This window comes from Mus caroli, chromosome 8 (genome assembly GCF_900094665.2).
Source record: "Mus caroli chromosome 8, CAROLI_EIJ_v1.1, whole genome shotgun sequence".
NCBI classification, from domain to species: domain Eukaryota; kingdom Metazoa; phylum Chordata; class Mammalia; order Rodentia; family Muridae; genus Mus; species Mus caroli.
In genome coordinates, this window is record NC_034577.1 from 40,905,382 (window position 1) to 40,928,803 (window position 23,422).

Sequence of the window (23,422 nt, forward strand, 5' to 3'; positions counted from 1 at the left end):
CTTCGTAGACCAGGCTGGCCTTGAACTCAGAAATCCGCCTGCCTCTGCCTCCCAAGTGCTGGGATTAAAGGCATGCGCCACCACGCCCGGCTCTTGCCATATAATCTTAAGGAACTAACTTAAATTTCTCAGGATCCAGGTAAAACCAGACACCACACTAAATGTCTGTGTTCTCAATGCTTCTATAGTGAGATTAGATGCAAAGACGGGAGACTCCTCTACGCTCTGGCAAACAAGAGACCCCCATCTTCTTAAGATGAGAAGTGATGCCCCTCCCCCCAAAGCCCATTTTGGCTTGTTTATTTTTGTTGTTGCTGGTGGTGGTGGCAGAGGGCAGTGGCAGCAGCCATTTGTTGCAGTGTTGGTTGTAAGTGTGTGGGGGTGCATGTGTGCACACACACGATTTGGATCTACAATAGGCAGGACAACACCTTGACCAAAACTGCTTCGTTGTGTGTGCTTCTTGTCCTCTAAGTCAGAGGTTCTCAACCTTCCTGGTGCTGGGACCCTTTAATACAGTTCCTCATATTGTAGTGACCCCCTCCCCAACCATAACATTATTTCCGTTGCTACTTTATAGCTGTAATTTTGCTGTTATGGATCATGATATGTTTATAAAAATATAAAGAGGGATTTTGTTCTAGGGGATGTGTGGTGAGGTGTGGGGGAAGAGGATGTCTCAGAGGGCCCCTGTCAGGGCATCCCTTCCCCCTGAGCGACCAGCCACAGATGGTATAGTATAGAATAGTTTATTTAGGGCATGGGGAGGGGAGTTAAGAGGGTAGTAGAGACAGAGAAAGGCAGAGAGAGAGAGTAGAGGAGAAGAATAGTAGAGGCTGGCCATGAGCATCTGGAGCGAGGAGGGGGGGAGGGAATGGAGGGGGGAAGGGACAGAGCGGGAGAGCAAGAAGGGAAGAGCAAGAGAACAAGAGAGGGAGGAGGGAGGCGAGCAGGAAGGCCTACCTGGCTGTTGCCAGGTAACTGTGGGGTGGAGTTTAGACAGAATGCTAACAGATCATGATGTAGACAGAGCTGCTTCTTCCTGGTGGTCTTAGGTGACCCCCATGAAAGGGTTGCTCACCAACCCCCACCCAAAGGAGTGAGACCCACAGGTTGAGAACCACTGCTGTAGAATTCATGTGAAGACTCTAAATATGGTCACCCGCACATCCATATTTGTGCCCCCCCATCCCCCGTCGAATAATCTTCTTTCTCTGCTTTCCATTTGTTTGTTCTTCCTTTCTTTTGTTTGAGACCTGGTCTCCCGACCTAGCCTTGGCTGGCCTGGAACTCACTCTGTTGACCAGGCTTGAACACACAGACATCCACCTGCTTCTGCTGCCTGATGCTGGGATTTATTTGGTTTCATGCCCAGAAAGGGACTGAGGTACATAGTTTACCTGGCTGCCATGTTCTCCCAGCATCCCTCAGTCCCTACCTGAAATACCCTTCCCCCAACCCTGAACTTTCCAGCCCAAGGGGCTGGGCTGCCCTTCCCCAGAGACTCCTCCTTATATAATCCAGACATTTTGCGCTTTCTTCTTTTTCTTCTTCTTTTCTTCTCCTTCTTCTCCATTTCCTCCTCCTCTGCCTCTTCCTCTTCTTTCTCTGTGCACCTCTTTCTCTCTACCACCTCCACCTCTTTTCCCATGGCGACTTCCCAGGCCTTGGTCCTTGGGGCCAGTGAACTCGCCCAGTGCAGCTTCCCAATAAACCTGCTTTTAATATAATCTAATCTGGTTTAAATTGGCTCATTTCACTGGAGGCAGAGAAATAACCTATCAGGATTAAAGGCATGCACCATCATGTCCCGCCTTTCTCTGCTTTGTATTACAATGTAACTGTCCGGTTTACCTGTGGGGAACCGATGGATGGATAACCCCTATAGGATCATCAGGGACCAGGCTTTCACCCTAACACTTCCAGTAACAATCTTACCATGAAGAAAGCAGTAGGTCCTTTCCAGCCAAATCCTGATCGCAGGAGTGCTATGACTCAGCACAGCCAATTAAACTAAACTCTGCTCTTCCCCTCAGAGGAACATCAGACAGCCAGGACTGTCCTCATTTGCATGCTGGGAATTGCGTGGTGGGACCCCAGGAAGGCGGAGAGTTCCTGAATAAGCAATGTCCCAGCCTGTCTCAGGGCAGACAACTCTTTTGTGACTGCCTTGCCTGCTCCCCACTTTGCAGGAGACCCAATAAACTTGTTTCTTTCTGCTCCCATCTGTCAGGTAAATTCTTACACCATCCACTAATCTCCCTTTTCGTGCTGTCTTCTGAAAGACCCTGAAAGCTGTGGCCTACAGATACAGCACAATCCTCTGAGACTCCTCCCCCATACGTGCTCCACCCTCCTCCATATGTGCTCCCCCTCCCCCGTGCGTGCTCCCTGATCCTCTCCATGTTCATTGCTTTTCTGCTCTGTCTTGTAGAACACTTGTCATAAACTCACAGTTTCCAAGGGCTCATTTAGTCCATCACAGGAGAATTTATCTAAAGTGAAGCAGCTCATGTCATGAGAGTCAGGAAGCAGAGAGATGGAGGGATCCTATGGGAGGGGGGTGTCCAGCCCAAAGAGGAGCCCTTCAGCTAGGGATGGAGGCTTTACCTCAGAGCCTGTGAGTACCCTCATATTTACATCACTATACGCAACTCAGAAGTTGGGCCTGAGTTTTCTCTGACAAGAAAGTGTAAATGCAGTGGTGCGGTAACATAGCTCAGGTCTCAAGGCCTGTCAGTGTGAAGGAGGCAGGCTCTGAGTTCTAATCAACACCCCCACCCCACCCCCCGCCCAGCAGATAAGGCATGTCCTTTGCATGGGTATGGCCTTCAACATCTTTTAAATCACAAGAGAGTGATGATGTCTCCTCCTCGTTTAACATGACTACTTCGATTTGTAAATTTTTCCTTTCTGGTGAGACTGTTTCTAGCTATTCAGATCATACTAAACCTAGAAGACGGTTAGTCATCCTTTCTGGTCAGAACCAACCAAGACACTGCTCACACAGGCACTCAAGCACTCTTCAAGAAAACTAGGCCATGCAGACTTCCCAGGCCTGCTATGCACTGCTATGCACTCTCCAGACGTCCACCGTCCACCGTGCACAGCTTCACAGCCCACTGGGAGGCTGGGGCCTCGCCCAGGTTGGGGCATTCACCGGCCTGCTCAAGGTCTCCTCTCAAGTTCAGGTGGTAGATGGCAGTGTCTCTGTCAAAGAGCAGTGAGTGTCTGAGACAGAGCTCAGGTGTCCTCAGTATCTAGAACTTGGGTCATGCAGAGATCTGGACCTTTGCGGGTAACTCCTCAGGTTCCACATCAACATCAGCCAAATGCTCTCAGCCGAAGCTGGTCCTCTGAGGCAACAGGGTTCAGGTGCGATGGAGAAGCAGGATTTGGGCTGATGTTGATGATGGTCCAGTCTGTAAGTTCTTCCCATGCCAGTACGAGGACGCTGGTTTGATCCCCAGAGCCCACGTAAAAGGACAGGTATAATTGTGTGTGCATGCAGTGCCTGCACTAGGGACACAGAGACAGGAGGATCTCGGTAGTTTTCTGCCAGCAAGCCTACCCTAATAGACAAGCCCTGGGCAAAGTGAGAGATTTTATTTCAAAATATACAAGGCAGACAAGACCTCAGAAACCACATGAACACACAGTAACTGCTTGAATGTGTACACACACACACACACACACACACAGTTCTCCATCTATCTTAAGGGACAGGCTTTAAGTCCATCCCACTCCTTACTTCCCTTTTGAGTGTACTCATAGGCACACTGAATTTTTCAGAGGGCTTTGCGGATGGAGACACTGTCCCTGCAGTATGACAGGAAATGAGGCAAAGAGCTGAAGCACTGGCCCTGTGGCTTTAGAAAGCCTCTGGGTCTTACCTAGGTGGCAAAAGTTAAAGGACCCCCAGGTGTCAGAGACCCACAGTCATCTCTCCAAAGTGAAAGGACTTCTTTATTTTACAACAACTGCCCACTTGACATTGGCTTCACGGGAGCCACAGGAAAAACATCCCAGATACCCAGCCAATGTAAGGGGGGGGGGCATGATGGGCTCAAATTCACCCCAAGGAGGAGGAATACAGTAGGTTTTCAGGAATCAGGAGGCACCACCTCCACCTCAGGAAAGGGAATCTCCCACTTCTCTCAGACGAAGTAATTTGTGAGGAGCAGAGACTTCTTTGGTTTGTGGTTGCAGGAGCCAGGAAGCTCAAGAATGTGAAGTTGGCATGTAGCCAGACCCTTTTATGCTGGTTGGTGAAAGCCAAAGAGGGAGGAGACACACTCCCTCAACAGTGTCATCGGTCCCTTCATGAAGGTGGTTCTTTCAGATCCCAGCAACCACTTAACCTTCTGTGGCTAAATACCATCACAACGGCAATCCAAGCTCGACCTGACTTTTGGAGGGACAATTCCAACCACAGCCTACACCTGTGACAGCTTCTTCTTCCAACCCTCTGCAATCTGCTTCTCGCTATCTGCCGGGATCCTACACAGCCACGTTTGAATCAAGATGGCCTTTCTCACTGGGTATGAGATGTTCCGTCGCATGGAGGCCACAACAAAGGTTCCTTTGATACCCAACCCATGCAGGATAGAGAGCAGACTCCGGAGCAGCTACAGGACCCAGACTTTAGTAGGAGGAAAAAAAACGCAGGTCTAGAGAGATGTCCATCTCTCCCCCACTTTAAGGAGACCTCAGTGTACACTCACCACAGAGCTCTGGAGCCCTTCTTGGAAAATCAGTACTACTTACTTGTAGGGCAACCCTGGAAGCTTCATGCTGCTACAACCTCAAGGATGCCCCACACCTTGAAGCTTCCCCTGCCGGGAATGGTGATGAGCTAACTATATGCCCCATGTAAATAGCTCCCTTCCAACGAATGTCAAACATGATCACATGTGTCATCTCACATACGCTTCCAGCTCTCCTGTTAGCTGGTAAAACTGACCCCACCGGTCCCACGGTACCTACGAAACAGCGGAAGAGGTGGTTCCGTGGCAGGCAACGTGCCTAGTGCTTGTGGGGCCCTGGGTTCAATCTCTAGCAATTGAAAAAAAAATTCAAAATGAAAGAACAGTTCTCAAACCTTAATATTCCAAGTGCATGATGGCATACCACGTGCGTTATTAGCGCAGTCAGACATTTACAAGTTGTCAAAGCACTTGTGAGAAGTCTGCTAAAAACCCCCAAATACAACACCCAAGGATGTCAGCCAATATCCTACACTTTCATATGTGTACAGTAAAAAGAAAAAGAAAAAAAGAAAACCTTATAGGGACTTAGGACTATCTTTATATTAAAAAACAAAGTGACGGCTTCTGAAAATAGGTAACACTTTATAGATCTGGGAAGTGTTATTCACAGCTTGTACCCGAGGCTTGGAACGTGACTTGATGAAAACGTTCTGTCTCATTGATTCTCCAGTCTTCATGGTTTTTCACACTTTGACTAAAAAGCGAACAGCAGAAGCACAAAGATGACTGAAGACAAATCCCTTATAGCTGATCTGAATTCTGAGTGTCAGATACATAGATAAGATGGGGTGAGAAAACACAAGATTAAAATTAAAAAAAAAATACCAATAAGCAGATGGCCGACGTGTTCCAACACCAAAGCCACCAATTTATGTGGGTTTACCCTGTTTGTTTTTTTCAGTTACTGGCGCAGAGCAGTGCACAACCCTAGCAACAGCGATATCATACGCTTTCTGGGTTGCAACATAGCAGGCTTCTAATTTTAAGCTCCTCCCAACTTCACAATCTGCAAGAAGTTCTTGTGGTTATCAGTGTTAAATGGGCTATTTCAAGTCTTTGACACATTGTGCTTATATTTCTCCCATATTTAAACCTTTTCACACATTTGTAACTTTTTTTTAATACATGCAACGTTTGTATCCCTTTTGGAATTTGCCTACAACTTCTTTTCAAGTCTGTGGCACAAGAGTGATCATAAAAAGAAGACACCTCAGTGGAGCCCATCTTAAAGTACACCTGGCTCTGTTCCAGGCCAGGACATCTTGGGACAAGATTCCATTTATCCAGTGGCAGAATTTTGGTTAGTTGGTTGGTTTTAATGTCGGCTACTCTTCGTATTAAATTACTGCATTAATCGAGAAAGTACACATTTTCATCCTCACAAAAATCAACTAACTTAGGCACACAGGAGCCGCCATCTTTCTATTATACATCCACATCTCTGTTTTGAATTATTGCTGCAGTATTTTTTTTCTTATATTGAATGTTTCATAAGAAGAGCTCATGGCCTGTCAGAGAAATTTTCCAAACTATAACTTATTACATAAGGAATTTATAGCTCCCCCCCACCACCACCAAAAAAAGAAATGGGCTCGAGGTGGTAGTTACAAGACAAAATAACCACAAGCAGATGTAAAAGTACTCACACAATGCAGAAAAAATAATAATAAAATAAATTTCATGTGTTTTCCTCCCTTTTTAAACATCCAGAGACAGCTGGCAGAGAGCTGGACCTGATTACTATTAATTACCGTTATTACGTGCTGTTGATGACTCGTAGTGCACTAGCCTTCTGAGCAAAGGTTTTGTGTTATTTTTCTGGCACCAACGCCCATTCACAAGTCATACAATGTTCTCATACCAAAACTAAAGTGACTAAGGGATTAAAAGCAATTAGTGTCATTTAACTTTCGCACTTTAGTATTACAAGCAGATCAAGATATGTGCTTCGTAAGGTTCAAAACCCATCTCGAGCTCGGAAGGATTTGAAAACAGAACAGAAAATGCCTATTACAAAAACAAAAACAAACCTGCCTTCTGCAGGCTGAGCAAAAAAGGAAACAAAAATTTACTCCCTGGAGAGATATCTCCAAGTTTAAAGAAAGAAGAGAAAAATGAGAGAGAAAAAGAAAAAAAGGAAGAAGGAAGGAAGGAAGGGAGGGAGGGAGGGAGGGAGGGAGGGAGGGAGGAAGGAAGGAAGGAAGGAAAGGGAGGGAGGGAGGGAGGAAGGGGGGGGGAGGGAGGGAGGAAAGAGAGGGAGAGAGGGAGGAAGGAAAGAAGAAAGAGAGAGAGGGAGGGAGGGGGAAGGAGGGAGGGGGAGAGAGAGAGAGAGAGAAAGAGAGAAGGAAAGAAACAGAGGAATAAATCTGACCTCCCAGACAAAGGACAAAGGTTCCCATGTAAAGGCAGCATCCTTCTGCTGCCTCTACAAGGGACAATTCTTACCCACAAAAGCAAGCCCCGCTGTGTTCCATATCACTTATATGTGAGAGTAAAAAAGAAATCTCATAAATAATAACTACCAGACAAGGCACACAGGACCAATATCTGCAAGACTTCTGGGCCTCCTAACGCTGAACTTTGAGGATAGAAAAAACATGATCTCACATAGGGTACTTTCATGCTCAGTAGACTCTGTGCAATGCAGACGGTAAAGAATTCTCTTAGCAGGCACACATCCATCGCAGAGTTCTCTCAACAGACAGCGTCCTCCAAGTAGCACTTCTACCACGTTCAAGGTTGGAATAGCTGGAATTCCCACTACCCTCTTCAGTGTGACAAAAGTTATAACTGTGACTCCAAAGAGCATCCAAGAATGGGTGTGCAGGGAAACTTAGCCATAAGGAGTTTTAGATATGAACACTTTTATTGCTAGCTAATAGCTCATCCTTTGTTTTTTGTAGCAGCTTATGTAAATGTCCCTAGAGGACCCCTGTGCTGTAGGCACTATTTGGGGAGAGGTAGATGGATCCTTTGGGAACTGAAGTCTAAAGGGAGGATGCGAACTCCTTGTGAATATGGTCTTTTTCTTTTTAAAGATTTGTTTGTTTGTTTATTGTGAGTGCACTGTCACTATATTCAGACACACCAGAAGAAGGCATCAGATTCCATTACAGATGGTTGTGAGCCACCATGTGGTTGCTAGGAATTGAACTCAGGACTTCTGAAAGAGCAGTCAGTGCTCTTAACTGCTGAGCCATCTTGCCAGCCCTGTGGATATATTCTTAAAGGTGATATGTGAATCCTGACACCCTCTCTCTCCTCTCTTTTCCTCCCCTTTTCTCTCCCCACTTTTTCCTCCTCTACCACCTCAGAGTGTGTTTTCTGGATACATGAACATCCTCTGCACTGTATACTCATATATATGCCATGCTACAACAGACCCAAAGCAAGAGGGACAGACAGACAGCCATAACCTAGAATGACTGAATGAACTAAAATAAACCTTTCTTTCTTTCAATTTGGTCTTTCTACAATATTTTGTAACAATGACTGAAAGCTTACTAGCATAGCCTTATTTAAATTTATGGGGCTAGAGAGGTGGCTCAGAAGAGCACTTGTCGCTCTTGCAGAAGACCTGAGTCCATTCCTAGCACCTGCAAATTTCAGAGATCTGAGTCCCTCCTCTGGCCTCTGAAGGCACCAGGCATGCATATGACATACATAGAAATATGTAGGCAAACACATATGCATAATAAATAAGTATTTTTAAAGACTCAAATTTATACATACATTTTCTTAGACTAAAAATTAACAAGCCATGTTCATTTGTAGAATACATTGTCCCAAGAAATAATATCATAAATGATAATCCATGCTGCACTCCAGGGTACAAAAAGCCAAGGCAAGACTTAATGTGGAGGAAATTAGTAACAGTACAAGATGATCAAAATATTAAAATGCTTTAAAACATTATCCTTGTCAGCCATAACTTATGACTAGAAAGAAATGGAAAGACAGCCGCACATGCTCGTGGATAGTAAAACAGCCACTCACTCACAGATAAACTCTTGGAAGCCAACCAGGCTTTATTCAGAACAGATGCGCATGCAGTGGTAAAGGTATTTATTATATATGTGCCCAAGGCAGCCCACCAAGGCCACTGTACGCATCCTATAGCTTCACTCTGTTAGTTTTAGGACTAGCGTGGCGGGACAGAAAGATAGTAAAAATAAGGAGCCACAGAAAGAGCCAGGCACCCTCACCCCAGGATCTAGCTAAAGTCTCTTGCTAGCTGTAGGTCAAGGGTCCAATCACAATGAAGAACATTTGCTGTGAATCCCTTTATACAGAAATGTTTCAGATGAGAACTTTAAAGCAACAGGGAATCACCCTTAAGACCTGAGAGTGTAATGACCAGGCAAGGGTTTTCTCTTCCTGGACATAAATCTACAGTTTTCTAAGAGTCTCACAAAATTCCACTTACAATAAAAGATGTATTTTAAAGCCCTTGTGTGACCATATGACCAATGGCTGTAGTGTATCACATTATAACCTTGTGCGGGGCAAATCTAAAGACAACCTAAGTCTCATTTATCAAAAAGAGGGGGGAAAGGTGAGGGAGAGAGATTCTTTAAGAACCTTTTGAGACAATGGCTCTCACCCTTCCTAATGCTGTGACCCTTCAATGTTGTGGAGAACCCCCAACCATAAAATGATTTTCATTGCTACTTCATAACTCTATTTTGCTGCTGTTATGAATCCCAATAGCTGTATTTTCTAGTTGTCTTAGGCAACTTACATGAAAAGGTAGTTTGATGCCACCCCTAGAGAGGTCATGACCCACAGACTGAGAGCCACCAAAATCGCATGCATGGCTATTGCTTCTACCCTTAAACAGGCCTCTCTCTCAATATGCCCACATCCACTCTTGGGCGTGTCTTATCCTTCCCCTCCCTTTTTTCCCTAATAATCCCAATGTTGCATCATGGCTAAAGTCTCTTCGAAATAAACTCAACCTCTGTCTCATCTTAATATTCTAAGTAATCAATCCTATCTTCATCTGTGTGTATACAGGTCACGCCATTTGCCTCTAAAGAAACCTCTAACACCTTCCTGGAATGGCCAAGGACTCAAGTGAGTCCTTGTTTTCCCCGGGCCACCCACAGGTGCAGAAATAATCTGAAGGGACAGGTTTCCATTGCCACCTGGATTTCTGTTTTCTGAAGATGTCACTAAACCTCACTAACCAATGGTTTTTGTGACTTCTTGAACCTGAGGTTCAAACATTTTCCTAACCTCAAATACCACCAAGAAGAGTCACCATTCAGGGGCGATTACAGACTTACCAAGAAAGTGTCCATATCTTAGACTTAGAAAGCATTGGTTTAATTGGCATTTTTACATACTACTTCATCATGCAAATGTCATACCTCTCTGATCAAAAGCTAAAGATGGATTGAATGAAAATGGCCCCCATAGGCTCATAGAGAGTGGTGAGATTAGGAGGTGTGGCCTTGTTGGAGTGGGTGTGACCTTGTTGGAAGAAGTATGTCACTGAGAGGTGGGCTTTGAGATTACAAATGCTCAAACCAAGCCCAGTGTCTCTCTTTTTTTCTCTCTTCCTGCTGCCTGCAGATCCGAACGTAGACCTCTCAACCACTTCTCCAGTTACCATGTCTTCCTGTATGCCACCATGCTTCCTGCCACTATGATAATGACCTAAGCCTCTGAACTGTAAGCCAGCCCAACCAAAAGCTGTGTTTTATATAAGAGTTGCCATGATCATGATGTCTCTTCACAGCAATAAAAACACTAAGCAAAGTCTGTGCCCTCTGGATTCAAGGCTCTTTTGTCTGTGCCTAGCTCCCTGCTCTAGATCTGCTCTGATACTCTGTGTTCTGAGAAGGCTGGCAGTCTTGCCCACTTCCTGCCCCCTCCCCCTTAACTCACTGTGGAAGATAAGCCATGTACCATCTAAAGAGAAGCCACCCGCCTTTCTCTCTGGTAAGCCCAGGGCAGAGCCAACAAACTGTTCCAATGGATACCAACAAAGAGTGACTATGTGAGGCAAGCATTAATTACAGGACAGGCTGGCATGGGAAATAGATGTCAAGGCTCTAAATGGAACACTTCCTCAGCAGGTTATAAAAGGACAGGGTCACCATCTCTGTCCCATGTCCTACAATAAAGCACCAGGGGAACAAGGCTGTCCTGAAAGACTGTGACATTTTTTATTTGCTTTTGATAACGAAGTGACCAAGAACAGGAGACTCATCTGTGTGCTCATCTGACACAACCTCCCAGGGCATCCCAGGCCAGGAGACGGCTTACCCGGCCCTTCTCTGCTGTGCCCTTGTGTTCCAGCCTCCCAGATTTATCCGTGTGACCTTTCTACCTCCCTCCTTGCAACATTTTTATTATTGTTTATTTATTCCAATTTCATACATGTTATACATAACAGACTGAGTTTGTTTTCATATTTTAAAGATCGCTATTTAACCCTGCAGTCAAATAGTCTCAAGAAGGAGTCTGGAAGTGTCACAGTTACATCTGTAGTGAAATTCCTAGACTTCTGTCAGCAAATGGAAATGGAGACTTTTGAGAAGGACGACCCCCCCCCCCCGCCTGATGCATTCCGGGCGTTGTATACAATGGATGTGGGCAGCAAATACGCATCTGCTCTCATCTACTCTGAAACCTATTGGGCTGCTTTTCCTCTGTCCTAGACAGGAAACAGTCAACAAAAGCCTAGCCACCAATTCTTTAACAGGTGAAATAGAGCCTGACCAAGAGGATTAAAAGATATAAACAAAAGAGGGGCCTTTTTCTTCCCTCTAATGTGTACCAGAGTATAAAGACAAACTACTTCTGGTCATGTTAACTTACAAGCTCGGAGTCACTGTTTCCACTGTCTCTCTTCTAACCACCTAGTATTTTACATACTCAAGTGCAGAGTTGGTTCGAATCGAGTCAGCAACATTAAAAGGTTGATTTATTATGATTAAACAAATAAGTACAGCCGGTACCTATAACTGTACTTGCGTAACACACCTTGATCCAAAGCAGTCTCCCAATGAAGTACAATGCCTAACCTAAGAGTGTACCTCTGTAACCAAGCAACTAGGTTTCAGCCAATCACAGCCATCAGGCTTTTCCCAGTCCAGGCTGCTGCCGATCAGGCCATGCCCATATAAGGTGAATGCTGACTGTGGCCAATCAGGTTGCTTCTCTATGTCACTTCCTCTCTCTTGCTATAACTATAACCTGTTCGGTGCTGACACAGAAGTGGACTCCTCGGTAGCTTTCCGGCCCCTCTGATAATGCTTGACAGCATCACAGAGGAGGAATTTGCATGTCTTTATTGTCGATTTTCTTCCCTCTGGGTGACAAACTGTATCTTAAGAGAGCGCTCCGTGCTTGATTGGTTCTGTCATGTGTACTAAAGACAGGCTAGAGCCTGCAGGACTGGAAGCAAATAGCTGCACAATCAATGCGTATCTCTTGCTTAAAGCTACAGAAATAGCCCGAGCCTAGGGAGACAGCAAAAATCAGTAGATTGCCTGTCGTGGAGTACTCAGAACCATCTAGAAAGGTTTAGGTTCTACAATCTTTCCTCTTCTCCCCCTCCCCTTCCCCCTCCTCCTCTTCTTTTTTATTTTTAATTTTGGTGGTAGGCTTCTTTGTTTTTCTTTTGCTTTCCTATTTATTTATTTATTTATTTATTTATTTATTTATTTATTTATTTAATCAGTGTCTCGCAGTGATGTATGCTTGTCTAGAATTCTCTCTGTAGCCCAGGCTGACCCAGAACTTTCAGTCCTCACAGAGTAATAAGATTATAGCCTGTGCCTAGAACCTACTTCTTGCTCAAGTAAAAAATTAAACTGCTCTCTATTTCCCATCAGCACAACAAAATTGCCAGTCCAGCTGCTCAGGCAGGAAACAAAGCGTCGGAAGTGCTACTGGTGACAAGCAGAAGGCCAGGGTGATGAAAGGCTTTGCATATGTCTAAATTTTACTCTAGTTCTAGACTTTAAACAAATATTAAAGAAACGCTAGTTTAAACTTAGCAATAGGGATACAAAGGAGATCTCAAGATACACAAAATGCCATGATTCATGCTTTTTTTTTAAGATTTATTTATTTATTATATGTAAGTACACTGTAGCTGTCTTCAGACACTCCAGAAGAGGGCATCAGATTTCGCTACAGATGGTTGTGAGTCACCATGTGGTTGCTGGGATTTGAACTCGGGACCTTCAGAAGAGCAGTCGGTGCTCTTAACCACTGAGCCATCCTGCCAGCCCGATTCATGCTTTTTTCCCAGGAAAATAGCATGTTAGACTCCATATGTTTTCTGTGGAATCATGTGTTGCATTAACAGATTAAAAAAAAAGATTTATATTAAAAATATTCAGTCGGAAGAGGAATAGAATTCAGCCCTAAGAACCAGTACCGGGCTAGAGAGATGGCTTGGAGGTTAGGAGCACTCCCTGCTCTTCCAGAGAACTGGAACTCAGTTCTCAAGACCCACAGCAGACGGCGTACAAACAACTGCAACTCAGACCTCTGGCATGCTCAAGCACTAGGGTACATGAAACACACGCACACACACACACATGTTTTGTAAGTCAGAATTATAACAATATTGTCATAAAGCACAGTGAATACTGCCTAAGCCTGAGGCGCAGTCAAGGTGTTGGGCTGCATTCAATTTTGGATTTCACAGCAAAAGTAAATAATACAAGGGGTGTGTGTGTGTGTGTGTGTGTGTGTGTGTGTGTGTGTGTGTACGTACACATGAATGCAAGTGCCCTCAAAGGTCCGAAAATGCTGAAAACCTCTGGTCTTCTGCAAGAGCAACAAGTGTGCTTAACTGCTGAGTCATCTCTCAGCCCCTCCACCTAACCTTCTTTTAGGCAGGGTCACTCTTTGAACTTGGAGCTCACTGATTGGCTAGGCTAGCTGGCCAATTGAGCTCCAGGAATTAGCTTGTCTCTGCCCCCTCCTAGTACTCCAAGCCCTCCACTCCCAACTTTTACTTGAGCTAGAGCTCAAACAGGTCCCCATGCTTGCGTGGCAGGCACTTTACCGATAAAACTCTGTCCTCAGCCCCCATTTTTTTAAATGCAAACTTCTTTTAACCTTTGTTCCTTCTGGGGTGACGGCTCCGGTATTGCTAACAGGAAACAATGGCAAATTCCAAATGGCAGGGATTTAGAATCTGGCAAAGAAAATGGCATGCCAGAAGACGGAGATTGCCACGTGGTGATCTCACCGAGCTATATTCTGTGGTCCTGTATTCTGCTCTCCTCTGGCGGTGTCCGTAAACCTGCTCCGGGGACAGGGCAGAGTCTAAGACAGGGAGGGGAGGAGTTCGGGATGGGATGGGAGGGGAGGGGTTCAGGATGGGAGGGGAGGGGTTCGGGATGGGAGGGTTTACATCTTCCTTGAGGTGTCAAAGCACGAATATACACCAGGCCAGAACGATCAGGATCCAGGTCTGGCTGGGGGCTAGCGCTGAGTGTCAGAGGGAGAGAAGAGAAGGCCTTCTTCAGGAGTCTTGATGTTATGGCTCATGTAGAAGGCCTTCCCGGTGGCGATCTTTAATGAATCCTCTCTCTGAAACAATCTTATTTGCATTTCTTTATTGGGGCGGATTTGGACGCATACACTATATTGGGGTGCATTTGGATGCATACACTATATTGGGGGTGAACTAGGCATTATATAGTTTTGGAGAAGAGAGTGAGAATATCCAGGGAAGGAAGGTCATTGGCTGAAAGCTAAGGCTGTTGAGATACCTCATGAGCATGAAGAGGCTTTCCAGGTGCTGTGTTACGGGACTCACTGCCAGTGGTCACCTTCAGTGGTCACCTTCAGTGGTCACCTTCAGTGGTCACCTTCGTTGAGGGTCGTGGTTGTGTGCTCCAGAACAGGAACAGAGGCAGGGAGGGAGCAGCCCTACTCCCGATGCAGTGGTTTGTATATGCTTGGTCCAGGGAGTGGCACTATTAGAAGGTGTGGCCCTTTTGAAGTAGGTGTGTCACTGTGGGTTCGAGTTTTAAGACCCTCATCCTAGCTGCCTGGAAGCCAGTATTCTGCTAGCAGCCTTCAGATGAAGATGTAGAACTCTCAGCTCCTCCAGCACCATACCTGCCTGGATGCTGCCATGCTCCTGCCTTGATGATAATGCACTGAATCCCTGAAACTGTAAGGCAGCCCCAATTAAATGTTGTCCTTAGAAGAGTTACCTTGGTCATGGTGCCTGTTCACAGCAGTAAAACTCTCACTAAGACACACCCCATCTCAAATCTCTGAGATTCCAGGGACTTGAACATCCCATGCCCATCTGGTGGCAAGGTCCACGTGCCCTGCAGAATTTTGTCTGAAGGGTGTATTTAAATTTTTCTTGTGTGTGTGTATGTATGTATGTGTGTATGTATGTATGCTGTGTGTAGCTGTCTTCAGACACATCAGAAGAAGGCATTGGATCCCATTACAGATGGTTGTGAGCCACCATGTGGTTGCTGGGAATTGAACTCAGGACCTCCGAAAAAGCAGTCAGTGCTCTTAACCACTGAGCTCCCCAGCCCTGCATGACCTTTCTTGAAGCCTGGATTCCTCATGTTCCCCACAGACCACCAAGACTCTCCGTCTCCCTCTCTCCCTCTCTCTCCTTTCCCTCTCTTTCCCTTCCTCTTTTCCTCACCTCCCCCTTCCTCCCCTCTCTCTTTCAAGCTGAAGTCATTTTATACACAAGGAACAGACAGAAAATATAAGTAACTTGTGCAAGTCCATGCATACCTTGTCACTTCTCTGTGGTCAGGATTTGGGAAGAATGAGCATAGTAAAGATGGCGCCCAACAAAGTGTCTGTGCACACAGCCTACCTAGCCAGTCTTCAAGGCCAGGCTGCCTAGGTTTCGATACCAGGTGTATCATTCCTGTTGCTATTACAGCTTGGATATCTGCAATCTGAAAACCTGAAATGCAAAATTCTCTAAGACCCAAAAGCTTGAATGTATAAGCAGCAAGTAGAAAATTCCAGGCCTGACTGCACGTGACCAAACACAGACAATGGAACAAAATCACACCATATAATACATATAAAACATGGGTTTGCATTTGGGTCCCGTTTCTAAGTCACCTCATTTGTATATAGACATATTTCCAAATCCGATATCTAAGATACTTCTGGTGGGAAGCATGCTTTGTTGTTTTGTTTTGTCTTGGCAAATATTTTGATTGTGTGTGTATGTGTCTGTGTGTTCATAGTTATATTTATATTTTTTTTCCTACTGATACTAAAGTGATACTAATAACAGGACCTTCTTGGATGGGTTACTAAGGAAATTAGCTGAATTTTCATATGCCTGGGGTATAGAACAATTCCCGGAACATGGTGAATACTGTCAGCTCATAACTATTTTTATCAGGTAAGGAGGTGATAACATGCAGAAAATATACAGATTTTTTAAACCCAGCAACTTTTATGTTTAGAAAAGATCTGAAAGTTTCAAAAATAAAAACTGTTAGTTTGGGAAACACTAAGAAAAAGGTTTTCATCTTGAGAGCAATTAGGAGAAACAATGACATCAAGTAATGTGACCCCTTCAGTGCCTGGTCCTGTAGCGCAATACTCCTGATCTAATGAGGTCAAGGTCACCCAGTCTACACACGCCCTCTCCCGCCATCTTCTCCCTCTTCATAAATCACTTAAAATGCCTCATGAAAGCAAATATTTTAGGTCAGACACCCTGAAGCTGGGAAGGCTGAAGTGCCCCTAATTCTCAGTTGGGGAAACAGGATCTTCAGGATTTTGGAGCAGGTTTTGAGCAGGGGTGGGGATGAGGCAGGATGGGGGGGACAGGACATTGCTTCCTTGCTATTGATAATACAATGCCTATAGGCTCCACCTAGAGACACTGGAGGAAAAGGCCAGTGGAGGAGGGAGGTCAACAAGCTGGCTCTTAGGCAACTAAGTTCCAGGTTTGGGGTCAGCTGATGTTTTTTACATCAGCCCGACATCTGTTGCCTGAAGTCACAGAGTGCAGAGGCCTCTAGGGATGAAGAAGAGCTAAGCGCACCAATCACTGTCCCTCTCATCAAAAGGAACTAAAGTTACATGGCAAGCCAGTAGCCACCACATGGTGTCTCCTAATACCTGGGTGTTTCCTCTACATAAGTGCTTCTCAAGCTGTACATCAGGGCCCCTTTGGGGGTCGAATGACCCTTTCACAGGGGTCGCCTAAGAGCATCGAAAAACACAGGTATTTACATCCTGATTCGTAACAAAGGCAAAATTACAGCTATGAAGTAGTAACACAAATAATTTTATGGTTGGGGGGGAGGGGGTCACCACATGAGAAACTGTATTAAAGGGTTGCAGCGTTAGGAAGGTTGAGAACCACTGCTCTCTATCTACCTGTGTCTGCTGGGAACAGTCCGGTCAGAGGATCCAAGAAGGATCTCAGGTAATGGCTCATGTCACTCCTCAGGAGTCAGCTCCCTCTTGGCTTTTCCTAAAGCATAAACTTCAACCACATCCTTCACTGGCTTGGACGTTAATGGCCCCTGAGCGGCTCAGCAGCAAAAGTCCTGACCACCAAACAAATTCCTCCCTTGTCTCTGCCCTGATTGCCCCAAGAAGTCTGTCTTGCCTTCAAGCCTCTGTCACACACTGCTTCTTTCTTCAGCTTACAACATCCTTTATTTCATCCCCCTCTTCCAAACGCTAACTTCCATCTTCTTCCCGCCCCGCCCCGCCCCGCCCCGCCCCCTCCATCACTCTTCTCTTTGGGAAGCTTTTCTTTGCAACCTTTTGATTTCTTCTATCAGCCAGCCCACAGATTTCCACACTTAAATTAGCCAGCCTCATGTCTGGATTCTCTCAATGCCTTTGGACACTGCTAACATGGCCTTTTATTAAACTGTATAGTAATATTTATCTCCCCAAACAGGCTGTAAGTTCATTTAGGGCAGATAAGAATGCCTTTTTGTTCACAGGACCTGGTGCCCTCCATGTGCTGAATGTGTTTGTTTGGTGCAATTCTTACAGCAATTATTCTATCTGCTTTGATAGCCTCTGTCCACTTCGAGGACCAAACGCTAGGTAAAGCCACGACCCCATCCACCCCAGCCACTTAGAGAGAGAGAGAGAGAGAGAGAGAGAGAGAGAGAGAGAGAGAACCAATTGTCAGGCATCAATGTGAGACATAAACTGTCCCCTGCCTCTTCACTCAGTGATGTTTCCACAGCATGTGGAGCTCATCTAGGAATTACACACATTGAGGTAGTCAGAGAAAACACACCTAGGTTTTCACTTTAAGTAACAAATGTGTGTGTGTGTGTTATTTTTTTAAAAAAACATCACAACAACCAGGCATAACACTGCTACAATGTTACACCTAAAGACTCCTTGGAGGTCGATGCAGCTGTGGTACAGATAACAGCCGTAGTAGGTAGGGCTGCTACAGTACAGCAAACAGCTCTAGGACAGACTCTTAAGGGGTCTTGATGGTCACGGCAGCCTTCCCAGATGAACTGGCAAAGAGGTGCCCGGTCTTAGAGAAACACTCCAGGTATTGTGGCCAAAGAAGCCCATCGTGAGAAAAGACACCAAGTAGGGGAAATGCAAAGTGATTTAGGTGTGTAATAAAAAGGATCAGTTTCTCTGGGACAGTTAATGTGAGGGTACGGAGACAGAGTGTTGGAGGAGAGACAAGAGAAACCCAGACAGCCAGGCTCTGATCCTGCAGCAGCCTTCCCGAAAGCGGTCTTTACAGACCACCTATGCAGTTGCTCTGGAGGGAAGGGAGGCATCAAGGGGTTGAATCCGTTTCAAAACCACTAACTGTCCTACACCTCCTGGGGAGTAACAATACATATAGGAGAGTTAAATGCCCTGAGAAATTCTGCAGTAAAGAGCATACGTTTCTCCATATTCCATGACGCATCATTTTTAAAAGTTTGAAAAAAAAAAAACCGCAAAACTCCAGGCAACAGCATTTTAAAAATAAAGTAAGCCTGTCATTTTAAAAAGTGTGGACCAAATGGAGAAGAGGACGGAGGTAAACCTGGAGCCGGGAGGTGGAGGGGCAGTGATGTAAACCTCTAAGGGACCATACAGTTGAAGCTATAAACGAACAGCCCTTTTCTACAAACTTTGTCAGAGTTCAGTAGGGTTTCTATGAACATCTATCAAAAGTATTTCCTGTATGCTCAGATATGGCCACATAAATCTCAGTAAGAACAAGGGGGGGTGTCGGGGGGTGCAGTCTGGATGGAACCAGGCTAAGATGACAGATCTCTAAAGGGACTCTGCCTAGGTGGAGGCACTATTTCTTTGTACCGAATAATCCTAAAATCAAGCCATGCCTAGTTTAGAACATTTATCTTTGTAACCAGGTAAGCCCGGTGATTGTTGCGAGATTCTCCAAGTCTCTGCCTCTCTCGTGGAAATGGCCTGAGTTCAAAGGGCACAGTAATTAAGGCGTGTGTTCTACAGAGTAGATGCACCGCTTTCAGCACAGGGAACCCCCATTCATCCAGGTTCTTCACTATGGAACATATGGAAGCACTTTACAGACCGTTCAGATCCCTTCACATGGGCAGAGTTTCAAGTTCAGAAAGCAGGACCTCCTTCAAGACACCATTCTGTAAGCACTTTAATCGCCGTGCCCTGGGGCCAACGTGCTCCAAATGGCATTCTGTAATTCTCGTTTCCTGAGAGGTCACTGGAAGCCTCATCTAAAAGGAGGACCTGGTGTGAGAAGCCTCAGCACCGACATATTTCTCCCGTGCCGAGTGTCTCCAAACCTTTGCAGCATTTGTCATGGGAACTTTCTGGGGTACGGTGACAGCCATTTATGTATACGCAGCCTAGAGCACCTTCCTTCCTGAGCACTGTAGAAACCAGGTTATTTCTCTCTCTCTCTCTCTCTCTCTCTCTCTCTCTCTCTCTCTCTCTCTCTCTCTCTCTCTCTCCCTCCCTCCGCTATAAGAAAATATCAATCATGGTCCACAGCATTACAGAGGAATGGCATGGATGACAGGGACAACACATGGGATCACAATCACAAGCCAGCAAACGGGAAGAGCAACTCTCAGTAGGACAAGAAGCCTACTCTCCTGCCTCAGCATTAAGTCCCTCCGGGGGAGGAGCATGCTGTAAAGATAATGTGAATCCTCTTCTGGATCCTGGTTCAAAATGAATGAACATTTCCAGTCACAAACAGCAGTTCTGCTTTGGTATTTGTTTTATAGCACCTTTAGATCACACCTACAAGGACTCACTGTGAACCATTTCACAGATGAGGACATTGAGGCACCAAGACTAAGCATCATGTTCACAAGCCAGTAAGCAAAGCCAGGATCCAGAGCCAAATGATCGTTACCCCCAGAACACACCCCTACAACACACCGTCAAAACGAATGGCAATTTCAACTGCTAACTCAAGGGGGGTTGTGTTGTTTTTAGGAGGAGTGGGAGGGTTGCAACAGGGGCTCATGTAACCTCCACTGGCCCCTAACTCTCTCCCTAATCTTGTACCACTATGTTTAGATCCAGCAGATGCTGGGAACCAAACCTAGGGCTTTCTGCATGCTACTCAAGAGCTCTACCAACTGAAATACATCCCAGCACCTACTTTGAAGGGTTCTTTTCTGTGGAGCAGAGACTGAAGGAATGACCATCCAGAGTCTGCCCCACCTGAGGATCCATTCCATAGACAACCATCAAACCCAGACATTATTGTGGATGCCAACAAGAGCTTGCTGACAGGAGCCTGATATAGCTGTCTCCTGAGAGGCTCTGCCAGTGCCTGACAACCACAGAAGTGGATGCTCACTGTCAGCTATTGGATGGATCACAGGGCTCCCAATGAAGAAGCTAGAGAAAGTACCCAAGGAGCTGAAGGGGTTTGCAGCCCCATAGGAGGAACAACAATATGAACTAACCAGTACCCCCAGAGCTCCCTAGGACTAAACCACCAACCAAAGAAAACACATGGTGGGACTCATGGATCTAACTGCATATGTAGCAGAGGGTGACCTAGTTGGTCAACAATGGAAGGAGAGGGCCTTAGTCCTCTATGCCCCAGTTTTGGGGAATGCAGGGCCAGGGAGCGGGAGTGGGTGGGTAGGTGAGCAGTGGGAGGGGGGAAGGGGATAGGGGGGTTTCAGAGGGGAAACTAGGAAAGAGGATAACATTTGAAATGTAAATAAAGAAAATATCTAATAAAAAAAGAATAAGGGTTCTTTTCTGACCCCATACTGTCCTGGAAATAGCACTGTCACAGGCTGAGTGACGCAAGTCTGTCGTTACACTCCACCTGCTTCCGTACCAAGGACATCACAGTAGGATAAACTAACCCTGTGCTGATGGGAAACACCCAGAAAAGCAGAGTAGCCTGGCAGGAAGACAGTGGTCACAAAGGCTGTCGCCTGCTCCCGAGCATCAAGGCAGTGAGGTAGTCCCCTCCTTCCTGGGAGTTCTTCCTACTCCTTGAGGAATCTAAAAGTTCGCCCTAGTCTCTGAGGGGTTGAGGAATGATTGACTGTCTTTTACATTAGAAGTTTGACCAGGTTCCGGTGGGATTTTTCCAAGTCAGTTAGAAATCTCTGGAAGAGCCTCTCAGAGGACAGTTATGCTAGGTTCCTGTTTGCAAGCATGACGGAGTTATATTAACAGTGTCAGGGGTCGGTGCTTGCCCATGGATGGGTCTCAATTTGGGGCAGTCATTGGTTGGCCATTTCCTCAGTCTCTGCTCTATCCTTGTCCTTGCACATTTTGCAAGCTGGACACATTTTGGTTAGAAAGCTTTACGGGTGGTTTACTGTCCTTATCCATCACTGGGAGTCCTTCCTGGTTACAGGAAGTGAGCACTTCAGGATCTATAAACCCCTCTGCTAGACTCTCAGCTAGAGTCACCCATACACCCAGCAGCCAATGGAAAGAGATGCAGAGACTCATACCCACCCAAACATTAGATGGAGCTCAGGGAGTCTTACGGAAGAGTTGGGAGAAAGATGGAGGGACCTGAAGAGGACAGGTACTCCACAGGAAGACCAACAGAGTCAACTAACCTGGATCCCTGTGGCCTCCCAGAGACTGAATCAGCAACCAAAGAGCAAGCATGGGCTGCACCTAGGCTCCCTGCATGTTCGTAGCAGATGAGCAACTTGGTCTTTATGCGGGTCCCCCAAATAACTGGAGCAGGGGCTGTCCCTGAGCCTACTGCCTACCTTACTGTGGATTCCATTCCTCTAAATAAACAGCCTTGTCTGGCCTCAGTAGCAGAGGATGTGCCTAGTACCCCAGCCACTTAGTGTGTGTGTGTTGGGGGTGCATGGGGTGAGGTTGACACCCAGAGAGGAGAAGGTAGAATGAGGGCTTTCATGAGGAGGTACTGGGAGGAGAGGAAGGTGTAATACTGGGTTGTAAAGAGAATAAATAAATTAATTAAATTTAAAAAAATGTTTTAAAGAAAAATATCTTTTTTTCTCGTTTCAATAAAATATAATTGACAAAAAATAAAACTCTGGAATAAACATTATTTGCAGGTGGAGAATGATCTGGAAGCAGTTGTGGAGAGAAATTTGCTCTGTAATATCTCCCCAACCCCCACAAAAAAAATAAAAAATAAAAAAAGACTTTCATGGTAGATTAGCACACCACAACAACAAATGAGAAGAATTTGTTTCTTGAAACAGGAGGTCACCTTGGAGTGATTAACATGGCTGCCAGAATAAGATCCCATTCCAGACAACCAATAGTGGCAAGGACGAGTCTCCACAGGAAGGAGCCTGGCAGTCAAGAAAAGGCCCATCTTCTACCTGAGGAGCCTGCGATGGCAATTCAAGCCTTAGCTCCTTTCCAAGTGTCTGACAGGTTCCCCCAGTTTCCCTGGGGCTTATTATAAAAGTGTCAGAGCCTACCAGAAATTTGATGGCAGCCACACATTATCAAATAAATAAAAAGAACACGCTTTTTATCCCACCTTTGAAGTTACTCTGAATAGTGTCGCCCTCTGCCAAGTTTCCAGTCTCCTGCATAATGAGATACTTTCTAATTAGCATATCACAAATATTCCCGGTCTTATTTTTCATCATTGCCCTAATACGTTTTTAAATGTTTCCTTTCTAGTACAGTGAGATTTTCCCCGCTCTATACAGAGGTGTGGGAATGAAAGCAATATGTCCGCTCAAGCCCCCAGTTTGTTTTTTCTTCCTTTCTTACAAACTAGCAGGCTGCGTGGGATGGTGGGAAGGTCACCGGAATGAAAGCCAGAAGTCCTGGATTTGAGTTTTGCCTGTGCTGCTAATTAGTTGTGTCATTTTAAGCAAATTGCTTCACCTTTGAGTGCCTCTGGGTCATTTTCTATATAATGACTAGGCCTGGCCGAATGGAAGGTCCCCCACGGCTTCAAACACCAGGATTCCATTTGTGAAGCTTGAATAATTCCTTGTGTCCTTATTCAAACGCTGGAGCAAGTTATTTTCCCTGATTGGGAAACGCAGCGAAGTACAACCAAAGCGGGTACGGACGTCAGCAAATAGGAATGTGGCTTTAAAGGGACACCAATATTTAATTGCGAAATTATAGACTATCCTTAAACAGCCAAAGGCTCCCACAATATCACTATACGTACACCGCTACATTCAGTAGTGTTTTTACTGGCTTCAATACATGGACACAGACCAAATGAA

General features: G+C 45.5%; 1 protein-coding gene across 2 annotated transcripts in view; it reads right to left on the minus strand.

Annotated features, from left to right (window-relative positions):
* Positions 1-23,422, minus strand: part of Stox2 (storkhead box 2) — a 229,789-nt gene that overhangs the window by 138,235 nt on the left and 68,132 nt on the right. The gene's annotated exons all lie outside the window — the stretch shown is intronic.